Raw genomic sequence first — 23211 nt, 5'->3', positions numbered from 1 at the left:
TGGGTCAGCTGACCTGGTATACACAGCAAAAAAGTAACAGAACTGGGTTCCAAAAAAAGATGGAAGGTGAGAATGAACAACCAAGGTACCCACATTCACACACACGGATGTACATACATACAAAGAAATAGTACACTAAAAATAAATCATTAAATATAATAATATAATATTGGCATAATGATGGACATACACAGAATAGAAAGTCTAGGGGGAAAATCTCACATATATAATCAATTGATTTTCAACAGGACAATGACCATTCAATAGAAAAATGACAATCTATTTAAATAAAAAAAAAACAGTACTGGGAAAATTGGAATATCTACATAAAAGTTAACTTATAAGGCATCATAGTTCTAAACTTGTAAGATAAAACCACAAAACTCTAACAAGCAAACAGGGGCAATTCTTCATGACCTTAAGTTTAACAGTGTACTTTTAAAATATGATACCAAAACAACAAGAAACAAAAGATAAACTAGAAACAGATCACTATCGACAGAGTGAAAAGGCAGAACACAAGGAAATCTTTGGAACTGGTATTTCATGAGGGTTTAATATGCACTACACACAAGGAACTCCTACAACTGAACAACAAAAAGACAACACAGTTCTAAAATGGCCAAAGGAATGGACATTTCCCCAAAGAAGATACACACATAAATGCTGGGCAAGATACTGAGGAACGGAACCCTCGTTGCTGCTGGTAGCCTGTAAAACATGAAGTCACTATGCTAAGTATGGTCAGTGGTTCCTCAAGAAGTTACTTCCACCAATCCCAATATTCTTTCCAAAAGAACTGAGAACAGGCTCAGACACAGATGTGAATATTCTGAGTAAGGGGCTTTCACAAACAGCAAGAGTTGACTCCAACTCATGCCCATCGAGACAAATGTATGAACAAAACATGGCATATCCACATGATGGTATCATTCTGTCATAAAAAATCGTAATTCTGATACATGCCATAACATGGATGAACCTTTAAAACATTCTAAGTGAAAAAGACACATATGAAAGGGCAAATGTTTTAAGATCATACTTACATAAAATGTCTAAAATAGACACATACAGAGATGAAGAGTAGACTAGAGGTGACCAAGGACCAGGAGAAAGGAATGGAGAATTATTGCCTAACCAGTACAGATTCTACTTGAGATAGGGGAAAAGTTCTGAAAACAGAAGAAATGGTTATAAAACCTTTGGATGCATAAAATGGCAATAAATTGTGTAACTACAATTTATAAGATTAAAATGGCAAGTTTAAGGTTATATATATTTTTTACCATAATTTTAAAAAGTGAAATTTGGACAAATCTAAAGTCTCTCACAACAAAATTCCAAACCAGTATTAGCTGATACAGTTCTACCCTCAAAGTAAATATCAACATTAGAATAAAGCACCCAAACCCTGACCACAATGAAGGAAAAGCCTACAAAGAAACCTAGGTAGTACGTGTTCTGACAGCATGAACTTGATGTTCAAACCAAGAGAAACTCAAGCACTTCACAGAAAGAAAAGCTAAGATCCCTGAAAGCTTGAGGTCTTTGGTTGTTTATTTTTACCTCATTTCTATTTCTACATCTCAAATTCTCTCTTTAAATCAGCTTAAAAATGAGAATTGCAGGAGAAAATACGTGCACCCAAATGTTTGACAAGGAAAACTATACAATTATAAGAAAAGAAAAACACCAAAAACCTATACAACCACTAGACAGAGTTATTAAGTGTGCAAACTTTAATTGACAAGAACTGAGGGGAAAGGCCTAATTACACAAACACACACCCAAGAATGTCTCATACTTCTGGCAAGTGGTACAAAGCCAATTACTCACCACGCTGTTTTCTAATCATGAATGCTAGCATTTTCTACTAACTAATAAAGAATCTCTGTTCCATAATAAACTAATCCTGAAATTACAGCTGATGTTCTTAAACCATAACTAGAGTCCCGTCATACATTTAAGGGCAACTACTAATTATAAAAAGTTCACATTTTATTATCAGTCTGGCTAGCTATAAAAAAAACCCATATTTTTTGTAGACAGGCTATAATTTCAGAACAGGGATAAACAACATCGTAAACTAAAAACAGAAAATCACAAAAAAACGACAGGTCAAGAAATGCAAAACACAAAGAAAGGTAATATTTAGTCCCCCTGGGCAGTTTATGAGAGATAGCCAGAGGGGGAAAAATACAAGTCCATGCAACTGTGTAACCCATGATTACACCATTCTCTTTATCCACTTCCTCCTAGAAGGCATTCTGTCTTGTCCTGATGGCCACTACTCCTGTTTTCAGTGAGGAGAAACCAGATGTGCTCTCTGCTTAAGCAAATGATTTACTGACATGAGGTGAAGTCCCTGGTTTTTTCTTTCCTTCATCAAAGTACTTTCTGAAGAATAATGCAAGGCTCAGCATACGACTCACCAAGTGGTTTGTCGGCTTCTTAAGTAGAAGGGGAAAGCTATTCTACAACTCTAATAACAAAACTTGCCTTGAATTTCAGTGTATCCAGAATGTCATTCCAAATGGAACTTCCACATTCACTGCCACTCACTCTATTCACAATAGCTAAGGAATGGAATCGGCCTGGCTGATAATTCAGCTGATGAATGTATACTGAAAATGGGATATACACAATGGAATTTTAGTCACAGGAAAGAAAAATGAAACTTCCAGGTAAATGGATGGGAATGAAAAGATTACATTGAATGAAGTTAGCCAGGCACAGAAAACAGATGTCCCATGTTCTTCCTCATATAGATCTTAGCTTCAAATTTCTACTTTTGTATGTTCAACTTGGAGTACCTGTAGAAGCCAGGAGAGAAAGAGGCCATTTGAGAAAGGGGATGCCTTAAAGGAGGAAGGATATAGAACAAAAGTAAGAGTGGAGAGGGAGAATTCTGGGCATGGAAAGAAGGGAGAAGCTGAGGGGATAGCTGAGATAAGGGAGTGGGGAGGAGGGTTAACCAAAACGAGGGGGGTATGAAAAAACCATATGCATACGTATTATCCTGTAATCAAATTTTAAAATATAATTTGTAATGATAATAATTATAATAATAATAATAGTTTAAAGGAAGATGCCTTGCATGCCTGGAAAAGTTCCCAGAAGCCATGGGTTATTAAACAAAGACCCCAGTGCCAGGTGTGGGATCCCTTCTTATGAGTTATTGGTCAGGGAAGCAACAAAGGACCCTCCAAGCAATACAGGCTCCTGCCATTTCTCTTGGTTGCCCAGTAGAATTAGATGATAAGACCCTATTGTGGAGGTTACCATACAACTTGGAAGAATAACACAGAGAAATCAGTTAGAACAGAGCTGGAAGCTTCCTTCAGGCCAGATACCTTTCATTGTCCTGGAAGGTGCTATGTGGGCTGCTGGGGGAAAAGCATCAATGGTCTTACCCAGCTGTGAATTCTACAATCAACCAGACCAACCTTCTAGGATGATGTGCCCACTTGTACAATAGGGGCAGTGCTGTTATAGAGCTAACTACCTGTTCTCTGGTTAGATTTGAGATGCAACCACAGGACAGAATCCATGCCTGGTACTAGAAACCTGGTTTTTAAAAAAATGTGGCAGGAAGATGATAGGCCTGGAGGGGGAAGGGGGAAGGAATATAGTGGGGATGAATACTATTGTTCAGCAAATTGACATAGCTGCCTTCTAAATATTTGTGCTTATACTCATAGATATATACTACTCTCCGCCTTAATCAGAGAAGCTTCTCTTTCCAGGGAACAGTGGTGAATGCAGAGGCTAAGGCTGAAAATAAGTGATACACACATGCTCGGCCCTAAACAAGACATCTATACCACCTAAGGCTCAGGGAGAATTGCCAAAGAAGGGACAAAAAGAGCCAGAAGATCAGAAGAAGCTGTGAAATGTCATTTCCTGGGCAAGACACAGCCATTGCAATCACAAATCCACAGCAACTTCAGATGCCTGAATTGGGTCTGCACAAGAAATGAACCTGTCAACAGTTAGGCCTAGATGGAGGAAAGGCTCAGGACCCTACCATTTACTCTTAAATGATGTGCTGCTGAGAAGATTCAGGGGAACCACTGCCCTCAGTTGTGTACTAACCAGTGACCCCACTAGGCTTCAATGGCTAGTATAATCCAATGGCCACACAGTTGGCTTTGGTTAAACCAAATGGGTCATAAAACAAAACCTGAATTCATGAGTCTGGAAAATGGACTGGTAGGAATAAGTAGGGGTTAGAGAAGAGAAGGAGATAAGCGAGGGTATGGGAAAAGTAATCAGAATATACTATATATATATATATATGTATGAACAAGATTAATTGACCAAAAAAAGAAAGAAATCCCAGAGCTCTTGTGATCGCTAGTCATTGTTTCAAATTTATCACTCTGGATAAACTAAAATTACTGTACTTAATTGGTAAGCAATTCCTTTGAAAGCTGTCAAATGAAAGCACTATGGCTACCGTTTAAAGCCTGCAGTACAAAGGAAATTCCATTGAGTAAATTGGAATTTTTGAGAATTTGCTGCTGCTGCATTTAAATTCTGGCTATCCAAAGTCTATAAAGTGTCTTCTTAGACTTACTGATAAAAGACATTTGTTAAGCTGGGCACACACCTTTAATCCCAGCACTCGGGAGGCAGAGGCAGGCAGATCTCTGTGAGTTCAAGGCCAGCCTGGTCTACATGGGAGTTTCAGGGCCAGCTGGGGTTACAGGGACCCCCTACCAAAAAAAACCAAAAAAAAAAAAAAAAAAAGAAAAAAAAGAAAAAAAGATATTTGTTAATTATACTATAATAATATTGGGCCATGCATTGATCAAAAACAAACCATGGTAAATCTCATTTATATTGACCTGAAATAAGGCATGCTACTGTTAATACAGTAATCTGCAAGCCCTTTGAATTGTTTCGCTGTTTTGTGCAACATTATTAATCTCTTATATTTTCTCTCATCTCTTTTCTATAAATTTCAGATATGTAGAAAAGACAGACTTACAGACACCTAAAAAGGATATTGGTATTGTGCTACACCAAGACCAATGAAAAGAGGCTGAGACCTGGGAGACCAGCCAGCCAAAGCTACTGAGTCTAAATTCCCCAGTGCAGCTGTTTCACAGTTAACAGGCCCGAATTCTAGGCCATTTGGCAAGGTAGTTAATCAAAGACCTGATCACAACTGGAGCTACAGAATAAGCATGTGAGTGTTACATTCCACAGTATTTGGGAAAATTGAGTTTAAAGTAAAAGAAACTAATCTGAATGTTGGGTAAATGATTTTTTTTGTTGTTATTCCAGCTTTATGTAAGCTTATGGCATACTGATAGTGCACGGAGAATTAACCCTATTTCTCTAGTAAAGATAACTACCTCATTTCTTTCCTGTTCTACGTAGCTAATCCATTTTAAATTCATTGTATTTTCTAACTGCTATGTAAAATGCCAAAGCAATAACAGAAATCATTAATAAATGGAACTAAAAATTTGTCTTAAACTTTGATTGCCAAAAAACACTATAAGCAATGTCAAAAGACAAATGAGAAAATATTTGCCATGTGCATTATACATAGAACCACTACTAAATACAAAGAGCTTAACAACTAAGAAATGAAAATCTTAAGAAAATGGTAAAAATTTTGTGAAAATTAAAATTGGCTATAGTCAACCAGCGCAAATGAGTAAAATGAAGAAAGGAACAAGTATCCCTAATGTGAATTCATACTTCAAACAACTGAGCCCGGTCCTCTTGTAATCCCAGCATTTAAGAGATCAAGATCACCCTCAGCTACATAGTAAGTTTGAGGCCACCCTGGGGTACATGAAAACTTATTTCAAATAATAACAAAGCATAACTATGTTCATACATTTATCTATGTAACAGAAGTATATACACACACGATACATATATGTGTTTGTATGTGTGAACATACATATATTTACTAGCTTTGTTCTCTGATGGGGCCCCAAAGAAAAGATACCTAACATTAACATACCTATCAAGTATCTACCTCTTGATTTCTAGTCCTCGTTTCTTTTTAACAAGATGGGCCCCAGCCACTAGGAGTAACAACTAACTCCAAGTACTAAGCATTAAAGGAACATGACAAACCTTATTATAAAGAATAAAAACAATGACATACTCATAAAAAATGCTGGGACACATGAAAGGACACAAGAGTCAAGTGAGACATGGGACAATTTGAGAACCAAAATCCTGGTGGACCATAACAAACTGCTAATCACTGGCAGGACTGGGGGGCAAATGGGGGGAATACAGGAAACCATGAATTAATACCAGTAATAAAGAGACTGATTCCAGCAAGAATCACCAATGGATGCTACATATAGGAGATGAGGCGTTATGAGGAATAGTACATTTAATAACCTTAAATGTCTCCCTCCCCACAAACTGCGAATTAACTGCAAGGGAATTATAATGACTATATAATGAGGAACTCAGACAATGGCACAGGAGGTCAAAATCTGGCATACCTCCAGATATGATATGCTACAAAGACATATTCCTTCTGTAACATTTTATCCCAGGATGCTTAACCTGAAATCATGTCAAATACAAAAATTACCCAAAATAAGAAACAAAGGGAGAGAAGAGAATTGTATACTATTAAGGTGTCCAGATAATAAATGACAAAGAAATTGTAAAGAACTATTCCAGATTAAGGGAGATTTAAAAGACCTGGTATTTGCCGGGCATGGTGGTGCAGGCCTGTAGTCCCAGCACTTGGGAGGCAGAGGCAGGTGGATCTCTGTGAGTTTAAGGCCAGCCTAGTCTACATAGTGAGTTCCAGGACAGCTGGGGCTACAGGGAGACCCTGCTTCAAAAAGACCAAAAACAAAAACAAAAACAAAAGACCTGGTATTTGTTGTGGTTGGAGTCCTAAATAGACCGCAGTGTTAGAAAAACTTGGTCGCCAGCAGGTGGCGGGAACTTTATGGGGTAGGGCCTAGCTGAAAGTAGGTCACTAGGGTGAGCCTTTGAGAGTTAAACTCACTGGGTCCCCAGCCCCTTCCCCATTCTATTTCCTGTCGACCATGTGGTAAAGAAGCTCCTCTGCCACACGCTTCACTGCCACCATGATGGTCTGCTCAACTGCATGAGGCCAACCCACCATGGGATGAACCTTCTGAAGCCATGCACCCAACTCACTCTTTCCTCCTTTGTTTCTCAGGTGCTTTGGTCATAGCTAAACAAAGGCAACTTTATACAACATCTAGACACAATATAGCATCACAGATAAACTCCTGTATTAGATGGAAAGAGAACTGTGTATTTGGTCTGTTTATAAACTAGGAAAAGATTGATAAATTAGTAATGAACAAATTTAAGTATACTGAAGTAACATCCAGTTAATGTAAGAGATCATCCATATTCTTGGAAATCTACGTTGAGGTATTTATGGCCCTCTGGATATCATATGTTTGATATAACAAATAGCTCAATCAAAATAAATATATGTATGTTTAATTATAAAAATGCCCAGAAACAGCCATATGTAAAGCGAATAATAAATCACTTGAGACACAAGGCTAGCAAGAGGCAAATCTGGATAGAACATACATGAATTACCTTTATGGTACTTTTGCTACTTTTCTATAAATTTGAAATTATTTCTAGAAGAACAACCTCAGAAACTAAGATCTGCTCCCTAAAATCTGTTACATCTCCTCCAATTCCTGCTAAGTTAGAAGACCAGTATCAACTGATCACCCAACTAGAAAACTGACACCTAGATTATACAATGGTTTCACCTCCCACCCCAAAGGAATACTGTCAACATGTCAGTTGCTTGTTCAGTTTTTTTTTTCCCCTTTCCATAATAAAGTAGTCCAGGATCTAACCATCTAGGGCCTCTCAACTGATCTACTACTATTCTAGTAGCCACATTTCCCCTCAGCCTGTCCCTAGGTCATCCTACCCACTGCTAGAGTCTCTTCCCCAAATGAAATCTGACACATTCTCTGGATTTCCTGATTGGACCTAGATGTGAAAAGGAAAGAATTTACTAGATAATTGATAAGTACCAACATTGATAAAATAGATTATGAATACATATTTTGGATCCTTCTTCTCCCTTTGGCTATTGAGAAGCAAAAAGGCAAAAATTAGCACTCAGAGACTTATTTACCAAAATAATTGTCCAGTGAGTAAAATTAAAGTTCAGTCATGAGACAACTGCAGAAGCCTTCACTTTTCTTTTTTACATTTGTGTGTGTGTGTGTGTGTGTGTGTGTGTGTATACCTGTGTTTATGGCACACATGTGAAGGTCAGAGGACACTTGTAGGAGTCAGTTCTCTCCTTCTACCACATGAGTTCCAGGTTTGAACTCAGGTTGTCAGGCTTGGTGGCAAGCTCCAACCCGTTGAGCCATCTTGCTGGCCCTCTTGAAACTACTCTTAAGGGAACTATTATTAAGCAATCCAGTCAGTGCTTCCTCCACAAGTAACACAAGATAGAACTCTAGACAAAGAGAGGCAATTAGAAAAGAAAGGACAGGAAAGAGAGAAAGAAGAGAACGGAGCAGAAGAAAAAAAAATACAGAGGTATAGAACCAAAGGGTAAGGAAGATTAAAGAGGTGTGTGGGGGGGAAATAAAGGAAAAGAAGGGAAGATAAGAAAATCTGTTCTGTTGGATTTCATAGCTGAGTAGAGATGAGTTAAATTCAAAGGCAACATTGTGAGAATTACATAGCTGTCTCTCAACTGTTCCCATACACCAGCAAACTGAACCTAATCAAAGAAAAATACTTCTTAGATTTTTGTTTGAGACTGGGTCTCATTAAGCCCCATTGGCTTAGAAATCACTGTGTAGTCCAGGCTAATCTGAACTCAAGACCTTCCTGCCTCAGCCTCAGGAAGGCTGGGATTATAGACACACACCATCACACCTGACTCTAAAATGTTTCCTCTTTAAGTCGTTCTCACTCTGATACCAGAAGTTACCTGCAAGCTGTACTAACATTTTCTCTGATTGCTAAAAGCATTTACAATAAACATGGGGCTACTTCTACTGTTTTCATTCTATGGATTTTGAATTTACCAGTTTAAGGAATCAGTACATAACCACATATGATATAAACTACATATACATGGTACACATGTTTATTACATACAAAAGTTATACAAATTTACCTATACCTGGTTTCTTGGTATTCCACTTGTAAATGTAACCTGGACGCAGGAAGCCTCTACAGACATGCTGCTAGCATACAGTCCCAGCCACTTCTCCCTAGTTAACTACCCTGCCAAAGCAAGCTGCCTTGCCTCATCAGATTGCCTCAATCTAATAATCTGTTCAATTCACTACATAAATGTTTTACTCAAACTGCTTCTTTATTTCTTTATTTCCTTATAAGGGTTCCTGTAACACATATTATGACTCGAATATAAAATGTCCCCCACAGGCTCATGTGTTGTCATGAGGCTAAGTCTGCCGCTGGTCACACTATCTGGGGAGGTGGAGGAAATATTAGGAGATGGGGCCTGGGTGGATGAAGGGATCCCTATGGGCATGCCTTTGAAGAAGTCTTGTCCCTGGCCCCTTCCTACCTTCCCATCTCTGCTTCCTGCTCAGAATCAAATGAGACCTGTTCCACCAAGCCTTCTGCCATGCTGCTCTGCCTCACCACAGCCCCAACACTGGAGCTGCCAATCCTGGACTAAGATTTCTGGAGACAAAGGAAGCTCCTCCTCTTACCTATTTGTCACAGCAATGACAGACTAACACATAAAATGTTCATATGCTTTCCTACTGTTAATCTGCCTGTTTTCAGTTTAATCACCTGGCCCAGCTACTACCACAATGGGAGGATGGGGCTAGAATTTTGTCTCCCCTACAAAGGAAAAGATAATTAGATATTTAATAAGGTTCTTAGGTTCTTACTGATTTGTAATGCTAAAAGATATTCTGTACAGCTGGTACTATGCACCATGTCCCAAGCATCAAAAGCAGAAATTCCAAGTGAATACAGGACAGTGTTTAACCCTAAGAACCAGGCATCATTCTCCTTGCTGTCAAAATGCAAATGTGCTGACAAGCTTATTTTGTTTTTATAGAAAAGTTTAAAAATAAAGCAAATTCCTCTAAGCCACATCAAAAGGGAATACACTGAGACTATAAATATAGTCACACAGGCACATAGACTAGCATTCTACCCTGTGAGATCAAAGAAATGATCACTCTATACACAGAAGTATACTTATGGCATTTTGTACTGAACTGTTAGCTCTACTTCCTTAAAAAGCAGATTTCTGAAATGAAATGCTGTTTTCCAGCAGTAAGTATTTCTCAAGACATCATACTGCAGAAACTTCTCCAATATAAATGGAAGTGAGTACATAGTTCATATCCACGTTTTATTCCTAGTCTTTGGCTTTTTTCTACATGGGACTCTTTCTTTGCAAAGGGATTTTACATTTGACCATTTAACTTGATCCTCATGAGATCCTCTGCCCGGAAACAAATGCATGCCAAGTACCTGCCATATTCCAGCTTCACATTCGGCATCTTTCACCAACTACCTCTTTAAAGCCAACAACAACCAGATGAGGTTGATAGTATCAATCCCATTCATTAAGAGAGCACTGGGAATGAAAAGTTAACTGGCCCAAGGCCCAGTGCTAGTACTCACAAGAATCAGACTTTAGAACAGTCTGCTTACTGCTGAGCATCTGCTCTGTCCCCTACACTTGCTGCTGTCTCATCAGAAAGAAGCAAGTGGTAAGAGGCTAAGGTACTGAATAGAGTTTCTTACCTACAACAGATAGAAACAAGATTGCAACACAAGATTTGATTGTGAATCTCTTCCCAGTACAGTGCACAGTCATAACAAAGAATTTAGACAGAGTCAAAGTATAAGATCATGGCTCCAAATGTGTCCTTGAAGATTTGCAAGAAGCAATGAAAAATACTATTATTACTTGCATACTTGCATAGAAAACCTTTTCACAAACTTATGAAGATCTAATGCATACAGGTTTGGGTTTTGTTTTTGTTTTTGTTTTTTTTTTCGGTCTTTTTGAGACAGGGTCTCCCTGTAGCCCTAGCGGGCCTAGATTTGCTATGGAGACCAGGCTGGCCTTGAACTAACTCACAGAGATCCGCCTGCCTCTGCCTCCCAGTGCTGGGATTAAAGGCATACACCACAACACCTGGAGCTTTCCCCCCGACTTTTAATAATGTCAGGTCTTAGTTGTTGTTTTGAGGTAGGGTCTCTATCTAGCCCTGGTTGACCTGAAATTCACTGTAGACCAGCCTACCTCTGCCTCTCCAACGCTAGGATCAAAGGCGTGTGCCACCAACACCTGGTCTTGCTTTTCCAATTACCCTGACCTGGGCTAGTCAATCAGTGCAGAAAACCCACAGGTGCTTCCTCATTCTTTCAACCACTCAGCCAATCTGGAGGGAACATCTAACCCTACAGGTGCTGCAAGCTATAGTTTCCCAATGTTGTCCCTTTGTACTGAGTAACTCACCTAATATCATGCTTCAGTGCATGTCCTTTAACCTTTTCTTCCCCCTGTTCTTTTTCCAACCTCTGCTTCATTAACCTAACAGAAACCTTCATTGTTCTCTTGTGTTAGCCTAAGCCAAGCAGTGACTATTTTGTCACTATCCAATTTCCTGGGAATTTTTTTTTTAAATATTTCATGAGTCTTCCTGTTCCTTTGAGGAATATTTTCCAAATTCACTGGTCTGACTCCAGGAAGAAGCAAAGAATGTGGATTTCTATAAGAATTACTAGTCTGGACTATCCTCAAAAAGGAGAGAGAGAAAAGGAGGAGAGAGAGGAGGGAGGGAGAGAGAGAGGAGGGAGGGAGAGAGGAGGGAGGGAGGGAGGGAGGGAGGCTGGGCATGGCAGCTAATACATGCCTGTGATGCAAGCATTTGGAAGGCTGAAGCAGAAGGAGTTCGGAGCTGGCCTCAGCTACACAGTGAGATTGTCCTAAAGAGAATAAAAAGCGGGGGTGAAATACACCACTGGACATTCTCATTTGATTTTAGATTTCTAGTATTTCTGCTTTGTTTTGTTGGTGATTTTTGTTATTTTGGTGGAGTTCTGCAGCAATGGAAAACAAACTCAGAGCACGATATGTGTTAAGCAAATGCTCTACTCCTGAGCTATCTCCAGAGCCTGTATTTTAATCATCTTGATAGAAGAGAAATAGCATCCTATTGGTCTGCAAAGTGGTCAGTGCTGGGTCTCAGAATGGGCTGCCATTCTAATCAGGTTATAAGCAAGAGGAACACAAAAAGTTATGGCTGTTCCTTCCTTTTCTCTGATAAACAAATGCACATTATACCACCAACACTTTAGGTATAGAACTATAGAACCATATAATTTTCCCATGTTACAAAGATGAAAATTTGTGGTTGTACTGTACAAATCTTTCCTTAAAGCATCCAGTTTTATACTATTCATTAGACTTTCTTATCAAGATATACCAAAAAAGGAGATTATATTTCAACAAAACTTGTGAATTATTTGCATAATGCATATTTTCTATTATTATACTGGGTAGCTTTCTAATTCTTAAACAGCCTATTCATCCTGAGACCCAGGTCTCAGGTAACACATGTAGAAAGGAGTTTAGGCCAGCGAGATGGCTCAGAGAGAAAAGGCATTTTCCACAAGCTTAATGACCTGGGAAAAGGCGTTTTCCACAAGCTTAATGACCTGAGTTCAAGCCTCAGAACCCACATGGTGGAAGGAGAGAACCAACACCTGAAAGTTTTTCTCACCTCCAGAGGCTCGGTGTGATGTACATGCAAATGCATGCAGCTACTCACATGCACATAAAATAAACAACAACAAAAAAATGTAAATGCTTTAAAATTTGCTTTTAAAAAGAGGGCCGTTTTGACAGATGGTTCAGCAGGTGACAGTACTTGCCACTCTTGCAGAGGACCTGAGGTTCAGTTACCAAGCACTCACATGATGGCTCACAACCATCACAACTCCAGCTCTGAGGGATCCTGAGGAGCACTGCATGCATGTAGTGTACTGTGTTGGATAGCTTTAGTGTCAACTTGACACACCTTGGTTGAGGGAGTCTCAATTGGAGAATTGCCTCTATTGGACTGCCCTGTGGCCATGTCTCAGGGGCATCTTCTTGATGAGTGATGTGGGAGGGCCCAGCCCACCGTGGGTGGTGCCACCCCTGGGCAGGTGGGCCTGTGTTGCATAAGAAAGTAGGCTGAGCAGGGGCCAGGGGAGAAAACCAGTAAACAGCATTCCTTCATGGCCTGTGCTCCAGCTCCTGCCTCCAGGTTCCTGCCCTGAGTTCCTACCTTGAGCTCCCGGATGAACTGTGACCTGGGATATGTAAGCTAAATAAACCCTTTCCTCCCCAAGTTGGTAGTGGTCAGAGTATTTTGTCACAGCAATGAAGAAACAAAGACATGTACCTACATATAAGCAGGCAGAATATTCATACAAATTAATTAGTTAATTAGTATATAAATAAATAGAAGCATATGCTCAACCTGGAGAAAAAAAGACGGCAAAGGTTCCTGCTGTAGTCCACTTGTGTGTGGGGGGGAGGTTTAACCTGCTTACGTCCCACTGCTTCTTTAAATCAGTTAGATGAATGACTGAAGCACTCATTCATTTAGATAACCGCTTCCACTAGCAAACATACTTAAATACACTCTCATTCCACACTCATAAACCAAGAGTTATAGAAATAAAGTTTGCCACAAACTCTAACACCCACAAATGCAAGAAGAAAACCCAAATTAATAATCTCAAACTGAATCTTAAAATCCCCAACTTTTTTTTCCCAAGGACAAGTTTTTCAATTTTCTTCTTCAGTTTCCATAACAAAAATATTCATTTTATTCCCACCACAGCTACTTAGAGAACCTGCCCTTCCCCTTTTGTGTTCTACTGTGAACACAAAACTGGACTCTTCGAAGAATGGCTCCCTGGACAATGTTGGACATCCTTGAGAATGGCAACCACAGCTCTGCTAACCTACCAAGTGAAAATAGTTGATCACTGAGATGGCCCATGGAATGCTGATAGGAAAGCTGAGAAATCAGTTGAGTGTAAAAATAAAAATAAGAGTACAGGCACCTCTAGAAAAAGAAAGAATGGACACCTAAAAATATTCGATTCTTTGGAAACCTGGCTATACTTCCTGTTCTGGAGTCTATAGCATTTGGCACCAAGGTAATTGTTTTCAAAATAACTCTCCAACACTGGATGTGGACGCTTACGCCTGTAATCCCAAGACTTGGGAGTGGAGACAGCAGGATTGCAAGTTTAAAGTCTGCAAGGATGATACAAAGTGAGACCCTGTCACACCCACCCCACTACTCCACTGAAAGTAGTAAATATGCATATCTATCTACCTGTACAAACACAAAAGTTCCAAGGTGAACTAATTAACATACTAAATACCCAAAATAAGGGTAGGCCTATGATTCAATTACAAATCAATAGGTTCTTTCCCAAAATAGGATTTTAACCTTGTACAGGATCAGAACAGATAGAACAAAGCATTCTATTCCAAACACTTCATCAGTCATTTTCATTTTTTTCATCAATAGACTATATGAAACTTTGAACATTCATAGGGTATCATCTTCAAATATAAAAATATAGATATAATCAAAATATTTCATGTGCTTTTAGGGTGACGAAAGAAAGAAGTGACACCTTCCTGTAATACCTGAGCAGTTCCCAAGTGAGTCCTGGAGCCCACCATCCCAGCCCTGCCATCTCTCACTCCTGTGCCCTGTTTCTAATAATAGAAAATTAGAATAACAAAAATAGAACCTATTTCTCGGGAAGAATAAATGAAGGAGTATTATGTTTAAAAAAGAAAAGAAACGCTAGGAAACAGTAAATGCAACTGCTATTGTTTTTATTAGTATTAGCTATTATTCAGAATAAGTGGGTGGACTTCAAATATAAATGTGGCATTATAAAACAAAATTCTTTGAACAAGCCATTCTTTAGCAGGTGCAAGAAATAAAAAAAGTAAGATTCAAGAAACAGAAGAGATAAAGACAAGCCCATATAAACCATAATCACTTGACTTGTAGAGAATCTATGCATAGGAAGAACTCTACATGGAGATATGGTGCATTTCTTTAAAAAAAATCTGTGTGTGTGTGTGTGTGTGTGTGTGTGTGTGTGTGTGTATGCATGCACGCGTATAAGCCACAGCACACATGTGGAGGTCAGAGGACAAGCTAGGGTGTAGACTCTCACCTCCTTCTTGTTTGAGACAGGGTCTCTTTGTTGTTTGCTACTACATACACCAGAATAACTGGCCAATAAGCTTCCTAGGATTCTCCTGTCTGCCTCTCATTTTGCCATGGGGGAGCTGGAATTAGAGACATGAGCTTCCATGGCTGGCTTTATGTGGGATTCTCAAACTCAGGTCCTTAGGCTCGTGCAGCAGCATTTCACTCCCTGAGCCATGCCCCCGACCCAGCATGAAGCCCTTTCTTCTGATAAAATTTGAGAAGCTTTCTGGGGCTGAAGAGATAGCTCAGTGGTTAAGAACACTGACTGTTCTTGCAAAAGATTCAGGTTCGAATCCCAGGACCCACATAGCAGCTAACAACTGTCCATTAACTCCAGTTCCAGGGAATCTGGACAGCCTCTTTTGTCCTCCGCCAGCATTGAACGACATGAGTATACTTACCTTACCTACATGCAGGTACAACACTCATACACATAAAATAAAAATAATAAAATATTAAAAATAAATTTTAGAAGTTTTCTTTCAAAGATGTCTGAATGCACACATGCACACATGCACACGCACACACACCCCTTAATCCTGAATCCTCTATCCCCAGACTCTGCAAAGCTTGAGGGTTCTCTACTGATTTTGGAAGGAAGTAAGATTTTTTTAAAAACTAAACCAAATATTAACTCTGATCTTAAAAAGTTTAATTTTAGGGCTAGAGATAAGGCTCCGTGGTTAAGAACACTGGCTGCTCTTGCAGAGGATCCAGGTTCAGTTCCCAGCACCCACATAGTGGCTAGTAACAACCATCAGTAATGCCAGTTCCAGGGGATCTGATGCCCTCTTCTGGCCTCTGAGGGCATTGTACACAGGTGATCTGCTTACATACATGTAGATAAAATACTCATACACATAAAAATAAATTTTAAAAGTTTGACTTTTGAGTCAAAACTATGTCAGAAATGACTTTTAAAAAAGATACCCAGCTGGGCATGGTGGTGCACACCTTTAATCCCAGCGTTGGGAGGCAGAGGTAGGGAGATCTCTGTGAGTTCAAGGCCAGGCTGGTCTACATAATGAGTTCCAGGACAGCTTGGGCTACAGGGAGACCCTGTCTCAAAAAGACCAAAAAAAAAAAAAAAAAAGATACCCATGGTGGGACTTATACAAATATTTCTTGAACTAGGTAATAAGGCATCTTAATTTTTTTTTTTTTTCCAGTCTTTTTGAGACATGGTCTCCCTGTAGTCCCAGCTGGCCTGGAACTTGCTATGTAGACCAGCCTGGCCTTGAACTCAGAGATTCGCTTGCCTCTTTCATCTGCCTCCTGAGTGCTGGGACTAAAAGGCATGCACCACTACACCCAGGGGCATCCTAATTTTTAAAAATTTTTGAAGATTAGGGAAAAAAATGCAAAAAAAATTTAAGGGGGTATGGAGAGATGGCTCAATGGTAGAGAGCACTGACTGCTCTTTGCTTTTGCAGAGGACCTGGGTTCAATTCCCAGCACCCACATGGTGACTAAAAACAGTCCGTAACTCCAGTTTCAGGGGATCTGATGCCCTCCTCTGACCTCCGTGGGCACTGTACAACATGGGTACACTTGCATACACACAGGCAATATACTCATACACAGGAAATAAAAATCATTCATATAGTCAAACAATATTTAATCTATACTTTCAAAGTATAATTCTATGCTATATTTTTTTGGGGGGAGGGGGTTGGGGATTTCTCTCAATTAACTGCAAAGAATTAACAAAACAGCCCAAGAATTTACGCTTCAGATATTTTCACACTTCCTTTCTTCCTTCCTTATACTGTGTAGCATTTTCAAATTACAAACTCAAGTTTTTGTTTTCAGTCTTTCTTTCTTTTTGACATGGTGGCCCTATGAAGCCCAGTGTGGCCTCAAACTTGAGCCTCTTGCCATGGTGTCTAGAATACTAGGATTACAGACATGCACCATAAACTCTTATAAAGCACAAAATATGTGCCAGGCAAAATGTTTGTTGAGTAATGGATGACTTCTTAAATTTCATCATTCTTTTCATTTATGCATAGATCCTTAACCTCTCTTAAGAGGCTCCTAAGCAGCCAGGCATCTCACAACCATATTAACACAGGCAAAGGCACCTTTTAGCAGAGACCTTCATAAAACAGACCCACATGGGGAAAAAATCGACCCTGAGTCCTTGTTACAAGAGGATGGAGGGAGGGAGGAGCGCCCTCTCCTGCTGCTTTCTCCTACACCAGAGCAAAGTAAAACCAAAATCCAGAAAGCATGGGGAAGTAATTAATACCATTGAGAAGCAAAGTAAAATCTTGGCATCATAATGTCCCCTACCTTGTGTGTATGTGCATGCATGTGTATGTGCACGTACACATGTATGTGTGTGTGTACATGCATGTAGAGGCCAGAGCTCATAGTTGGATATCTTTGTTAATCATTCTCCACTTTATTATTTGAGACTGGGCCTTTCCCTGAACCCAGAACTCAGCAACTGAACTCAGCAATTCAGCTAGGCTGGCTGCCTAGTGAGCCCCAGGAGTCCTCCTGTCACCACCTCCCCGGTGCTGGATCGTAAGCCTGCATTGCTGGGCCCAGCTTTCTCTTCTCTGTGTTTGCTGGGATCAGATCTTGGGTCCTCATGCTTGTGTGTCATTTTACTGATTCCTAACCATCTCTTTACCCCTCAATTTTTAGAAATGTATTTAGTGACTAAAAAAATATCTCCAGAGACCTACAACAAAAAGAACTATTCCATTTGCTTTTTTCTCTCTTTTCAAGTCAATAATTTCAGCAATGTCTCCAAACTTTAGGATTTTATGGAAATTTTATTCTACTTCCAAAAACAAAGTCAGTATGTTAACAAAATATGTACTTAATTAGCTCTGGACTTTATTTTGTTCAAGGGTTCATTAGTAAAAGTATCTAAGGTTGATGTCACAAGAACAAATTACAGTGAACCCAAGTGTAGTACCAGGCACAGTCTTAATGAGTATCATCATGTTTGACACTTCTATTAAGTACTGTTTAAAACCCATTTTAAAGATGAGAAAATAAAGAGGAGCTCAGATCTGTCCTAGACAAACAGCTGAAAGTAACAAACTATGATTTAAACGAGGGAACATTAAGTTTTGAGCCTTAACTAAGCCACTCTGCAATTGCATATTTTCACTCTTAAATCTACCTGCAATATTTCATAGAGGTAGTTTTTAATTATACTATTGATAATGATCAATGTATAATTTGTTCCCCAAACAAGCACCAACTACAGGATACTTAGGATTTAAAAATCAATTTAGAGGCTGGAGAGATGGCTCAGTGATTAAGAGCACTGGCTGCTGTTGCAGAGGATCCAGGTTTGGTTCCCAGTACCCACATGGTGGCTAACAACTATCCATAACCCTGTTCAAGGGGATCCTATACCCTCTTCTAACTTCCATGGGCATCACACAACACAGGCACACTTACATGCATGCAGACAATACACTCATACACATAAAATAAAACCAATTCAGTGATATGGGCATACAAATATCAGGCTCTAGTTAATAAACCTAAAGTCTACAAAGGAAACATTACACAAAGTTTCATAGCAAAAGATAAAGTGGTAGGGGTTGGAGAGATGGCTCAGCAGTTAAGAGGACTGGCTGTTCTTTGCAAAGAACCCAGGTTTGGTTCTTATCACTCATGTGGTGGCTAACAACCATCTGTAACTCCAATTCCAGGGGATCCAATGCCTTCTTCTGTTCTCTGCAGGCACTGCATGCATGGGTGCACTTACATACATGTAGGCAATACACTCATATACATAAAATAAAAATAAGTAATTTTAAAAATGTCTTTAAAAAGAGAGCTAAGGTAGTAATTATTAAAATTATTAGCATTCCTGAGTCTTAAGTTTTCCTTCCTTCCATCCTCCTTCCTTCCTTCTTTCTAGTGATGGGGAACAAACCCAGGGCCTTGACCATGCTAGGCAAGTACTCTTTTTTTTTTTTAAATCTTTATTATTTTTATTTTATTATTTTATGTGTATACGTCTATTGCCTGCATGTAGGTAAGTGCGCCCATGTTGTGCAATGCCCGAGGAGGTCAGAAGAGGCCGTTGGATCTCCTGGGACTGGAGTTACGGACAGCTGTTAGCTGCCATGTAGGTGCTGGGATTCGAACCCGGGTCTTCTGTAAGAACCACCAGTGTTCTTAACCACTGAGCAATCTTTCCAGCCCCTAGGCAAGTACTCTTATCACTGAGTTACACATATCTAGTTTTCTTGAGTCCTAGATTTTAACTATTATGTCTTAAAATTAAGGGAAATTAAATTTTAAAATTTTTAAGGATTTAATAATGCTATTTCACAATTTGTTTTTCTGGTTAAAGAACTTTTTATACTTGGTAGTTTAAACTTCACAATTAGTATTTGTATCTACAAGTTCATCTACATTTTCTTGAGTTTCCTTTCCTGAGCTTTTTGGTTGTTTTCTCATTTTGGTACTGGGACTTGAATTCATGGCTCATGAGTGCTAAACATGTGCTCTACCACTGTACTTTCTATGCTGCTGGAAAGAGTACTACCCACTCCATTGTTAGTTAGCTGCATTTAGTAGGAGTAAGTCAGATCCTTTTTAGAGAATGGGGACTGAGAGAAAAAGTCAATGTGAGACTTTAAACCCTATCCTCCACCCCTCACCCCACCGGACCCCTGTCCAGGAGGCCTGTGCCTGAGGGACCAGTGTGCCCTGGGAAGTGTAGGATGCTATGCAGCAGAGCCTGCTGCGGGGAGTCCAGATTAAAAGACACAAAGCTTGGGAGGAGGTGTCAACTATGCTTCCAATCACAAAGAACGAGAAGAAGGCAGTGGTCAAAGAAAAACCAGCTGTATGCATAGAGGACAGTGCTTTGCTAAAGGTGGTGGGAAACCTCTGATTAGGTCCCGGTTCTCAGTGTGCAACCCAGCTACATTTCTGTCCTTGGATCTCAGTGTGTCCTGGACCACTCCCAAAAGCCTGATACTTTCCCTTTTTGGTTAAGCTAATTTAAGCTGAGGGATTTGTAACCAGCAGAGAACTAACATGTACCGTCTCTTAAAAAAAAAAAAAAAAAAAAGCTATTGAATGCCAGATAACCCCATGAAAAAATAAGATATTCAAAAATTACAAAGCAAAATGAAAAATATAAATGAAGGCAGCTTCAGAGTCCTGGATTGTTTTCAACTATCTTACAACGGCATTTTTGCTTAAACTGATCACCCACAGCAACTACAATACAATTGCCTAAAGAGTTCTAAGGCCTGTGCTTTAAAGTAACAACAGTTGGTCCCAAACTTACAACAGCTTGAGTTTAGGATGGTACAAAAGCAATATACACTTCCTAGAAAACTTGCTTTCAAGTTTGAACTTTGATTATTCCCCCCAGGGCTAGTGATAGGCAGTTAGTACTGTCTGATGCTGGGCAGAGGCAGAGGTTGAGCCATAGCTCCCAGTCAACCGGATCACATGGGTGAGTGGCTGATGTTCTATAGTGTACTGTGTTGCTAGGCTACAAAGCTCAATAGTTAAGTATGTACAATGCACTTACCATCTGGCATAATTTCAATTTATGATGGGTTAATTCATCAAAACTCAATTTTTTTGCAGGAAAAAGATAAAAAAAGACGGGGTATAAAGATGATTAAGAATCTCTGTATAAAATACACAAAAATCCAATAAAAACAAATTTTAAGAAAAAGAAATGCTTTTAAAACATGATGTTAGTTACAAGTACCAATAATAAAAATAATGATTTAAAACCAGAATTGAAAATGAAGATGATTTATTCCAATATACCTGTTTTAGATGCAGAATATTAAAAGCAATGAGAAGAAAAGTGCTTTCCCTAGTTCACTAAGTTATCAGTGCTTATGCAGGAATGAAACCAAGGCCTTGTGAACCACAGTTCAATAGATTAGATACTACTTGTGGTGGTTTGAATGAGAAATGACCCCATAGGCTCAGGTACTTGAACACTTGGTGGCACTGCTTGGGGAGGTCATAGGAGCTGCATCCTTGCTGGTGGAAGTGCACCCTGGGGAGCAGGTGTTGAGAGGTTAGTGTCCCCCGCTTCCAGTTGGCTCTCTCCACTTTCTGCATGTGGTTGAAATTGTGATGTCTCAGCTTCCTCCTCTGGCCATCGGGCCTGCCTGCTGACATGCCTTCCCCGCCATTATGGACCCTCCCTCTGGAACCATAAGCCAAACTCTTCCTCCGTAAATTGTTTTTTGTAATGGTGTTTCATCACAGCAACAGAAAAGCAATACACTGCTCAACTATGCAGCAAAGACCAACATGATTTTGTCCCTGCCTCCTTTACCAACGGCTTAAAAAAATCCTAAAACTGACCTGATTCTCTGTTCTGGGCTGGCATGAAACTGCAGAGACAGGAATGGCAGGCACTTTCTTCCTGAAGCAGATGTAGAAAAGTATTACACCTGTGAGAAAGGAAAGAAAAGGAAACTCAGTTTACTAGAATATGAGGTGACTCAGCATAATGTGTCAATCATTTTCTGCTGATCTGTCTCGTCACCTGTTGTTTTACTTAACAACCAAACACCTGAGAACCTATCACTGAAGATAAACTTTCCCTCTGACATCCACATGTGTGCCATGTGTATACACACATGCACACACACACACACACACACACACACACACTAAATAAATAAATAAATAAATGCATGCCTTTAATCCCAGAAAGGGGTAGGCGGATCTCTGTGAGTATGAGGCTAGTCTGGTCTACACATGAGTTCCAGTTCTGCAAGGGCTACATGGTGAGATGAGACCCTGTCTCAAACCCCTCAAAAAAGGGGAACTGGATAGTATAGTTAAGAGGTTAAGAGAACTGGCTGCTCTTGCAGAGGACTGGGGTTCATTTTCCATCACCCACATGGCAGCTAACAATTGTCTAACTCCAGTTCCCAGGGACCCAGCACCCTCTTCTGGCCTCAGTGGTCACTGCAGGCACAAGTATATTTATTTACATACATGCAGGCAAAACACTCATACACTTAATTTAAAAAAAAAAAAAAATTTAAAACAAAAAACAAGAAGCTATGCAAAGACTGAGTGACAATACAGTTGTATGTGGCAGAGCCAAACTGAAGTCAGCTACCCCTTCTGGGCTGGTATTCATCTGAGAATCACAAAATTCCCATCTGCTCTCAAAGGTCACACTCTGGTCTCAAGTTATTTAGTACGTTGCATATAGAGTTTTCAAATGTTTCTCTCTTTTACAATTCCATACTTCAACATGAAAATCCTAGGGTAGGAGTATGAAAACCAGGTTCTGGTCTTTCTTAACTCTGCTCTCAACAAGTTCTATGGTCTTAGTCAATTCTTTGGTCCCAAATCTGCTTTAAACTAATTCCTGCAGGCCTTCTCTTCTCACTAAACACCATGCCTATGAACAGCTTTGTCCTTAGCTACATGCTGCTTCAAACCCAGCTACTTGTTTTTGACACATAACTTTGATCTCTTTAATCATATTATAATAGTTCAGACAACATCAGCTAATCACCATTCAAAAACCTATCAGATGATAATCTAGTTTTGATGTGTACTTCATTTCTTAGCTGGTTCTTTTTTTGTTTTTGCTGTTGTTTTTATTTGTATGTTTGTTGAGAAAGGGTCTCCTGCAGCCCAGGCTAGTCTTGAACTCCTAATCCTCCTGCTTCCATTTCCTAAATGCTGGGATTATAGGTATATACCACCATGACCAGCTTGACTGGTTCTTCCTTTATTGGAACCCAGGTAGAAATAGGAATAAAAATATTCTTCAAAAATCTGAGTTGTTTCTTTAAAAATCTTGTGCTGGGCCTGAGAGATAGGTCAGTGGATAGAGGCACCTGCCCCTAAGCCTGATGACCTAAATTCAATCCCCAGAACCCACGTGGTGGAAGGAGAGAACCAACTCCTGCAAGTGACCTCCATATGTATGCCATGGTACACATGC

At 39.7% G+C, this 23211-nt stretch overlaps 1 protein-coding gene across 6 annotated transcripts in view; it reads right to left on the bottom strand.

Annotated features, from left to right (window-relative positions):
* Wdfy3 (WD repeat and FYVE domain containing 3) overlaps positions 1–21691 on the bottom strand; it is a 269996-nt gene extending 248305 nt beyond the window's left edge. For all 6 annotated transcript variants that reach the window (XM_017802846.2, XM_017802849.2, XM_029555330.1 and 3 more), the window contains exon 1: positions 21603–21691. The gene's annotated coding sequence lies outside the window, so the exon portion shown is untranslated. The remainder of the gene's footprint in view (positions 1–21602) is intronic.
* Between the last annotated feature and the right edge of the window lie 1520 nt (positions 21692–23211).

This window comes from Nannospalax galili, unplaced genomic scaffold (assembly GCF_000622305.1).
Source record: "Nannospalax galili isolate Female #2095 unplaced genomic scaffold, S.galili_v1.0 scaffold405, whole genome shotgun sequence".
Taxonomy (NCBI): Eukaryota; Metazoa; Chordata; class Mammalia; order Rodentia; family Spalacidae; genus Nannospalax; species Nannospalax galili.
The sequence above is the reverse complement of the archived record's forward strand: the minus strand, read 5'-3'. Positions and strand labels throughout refer to the sequence as shown.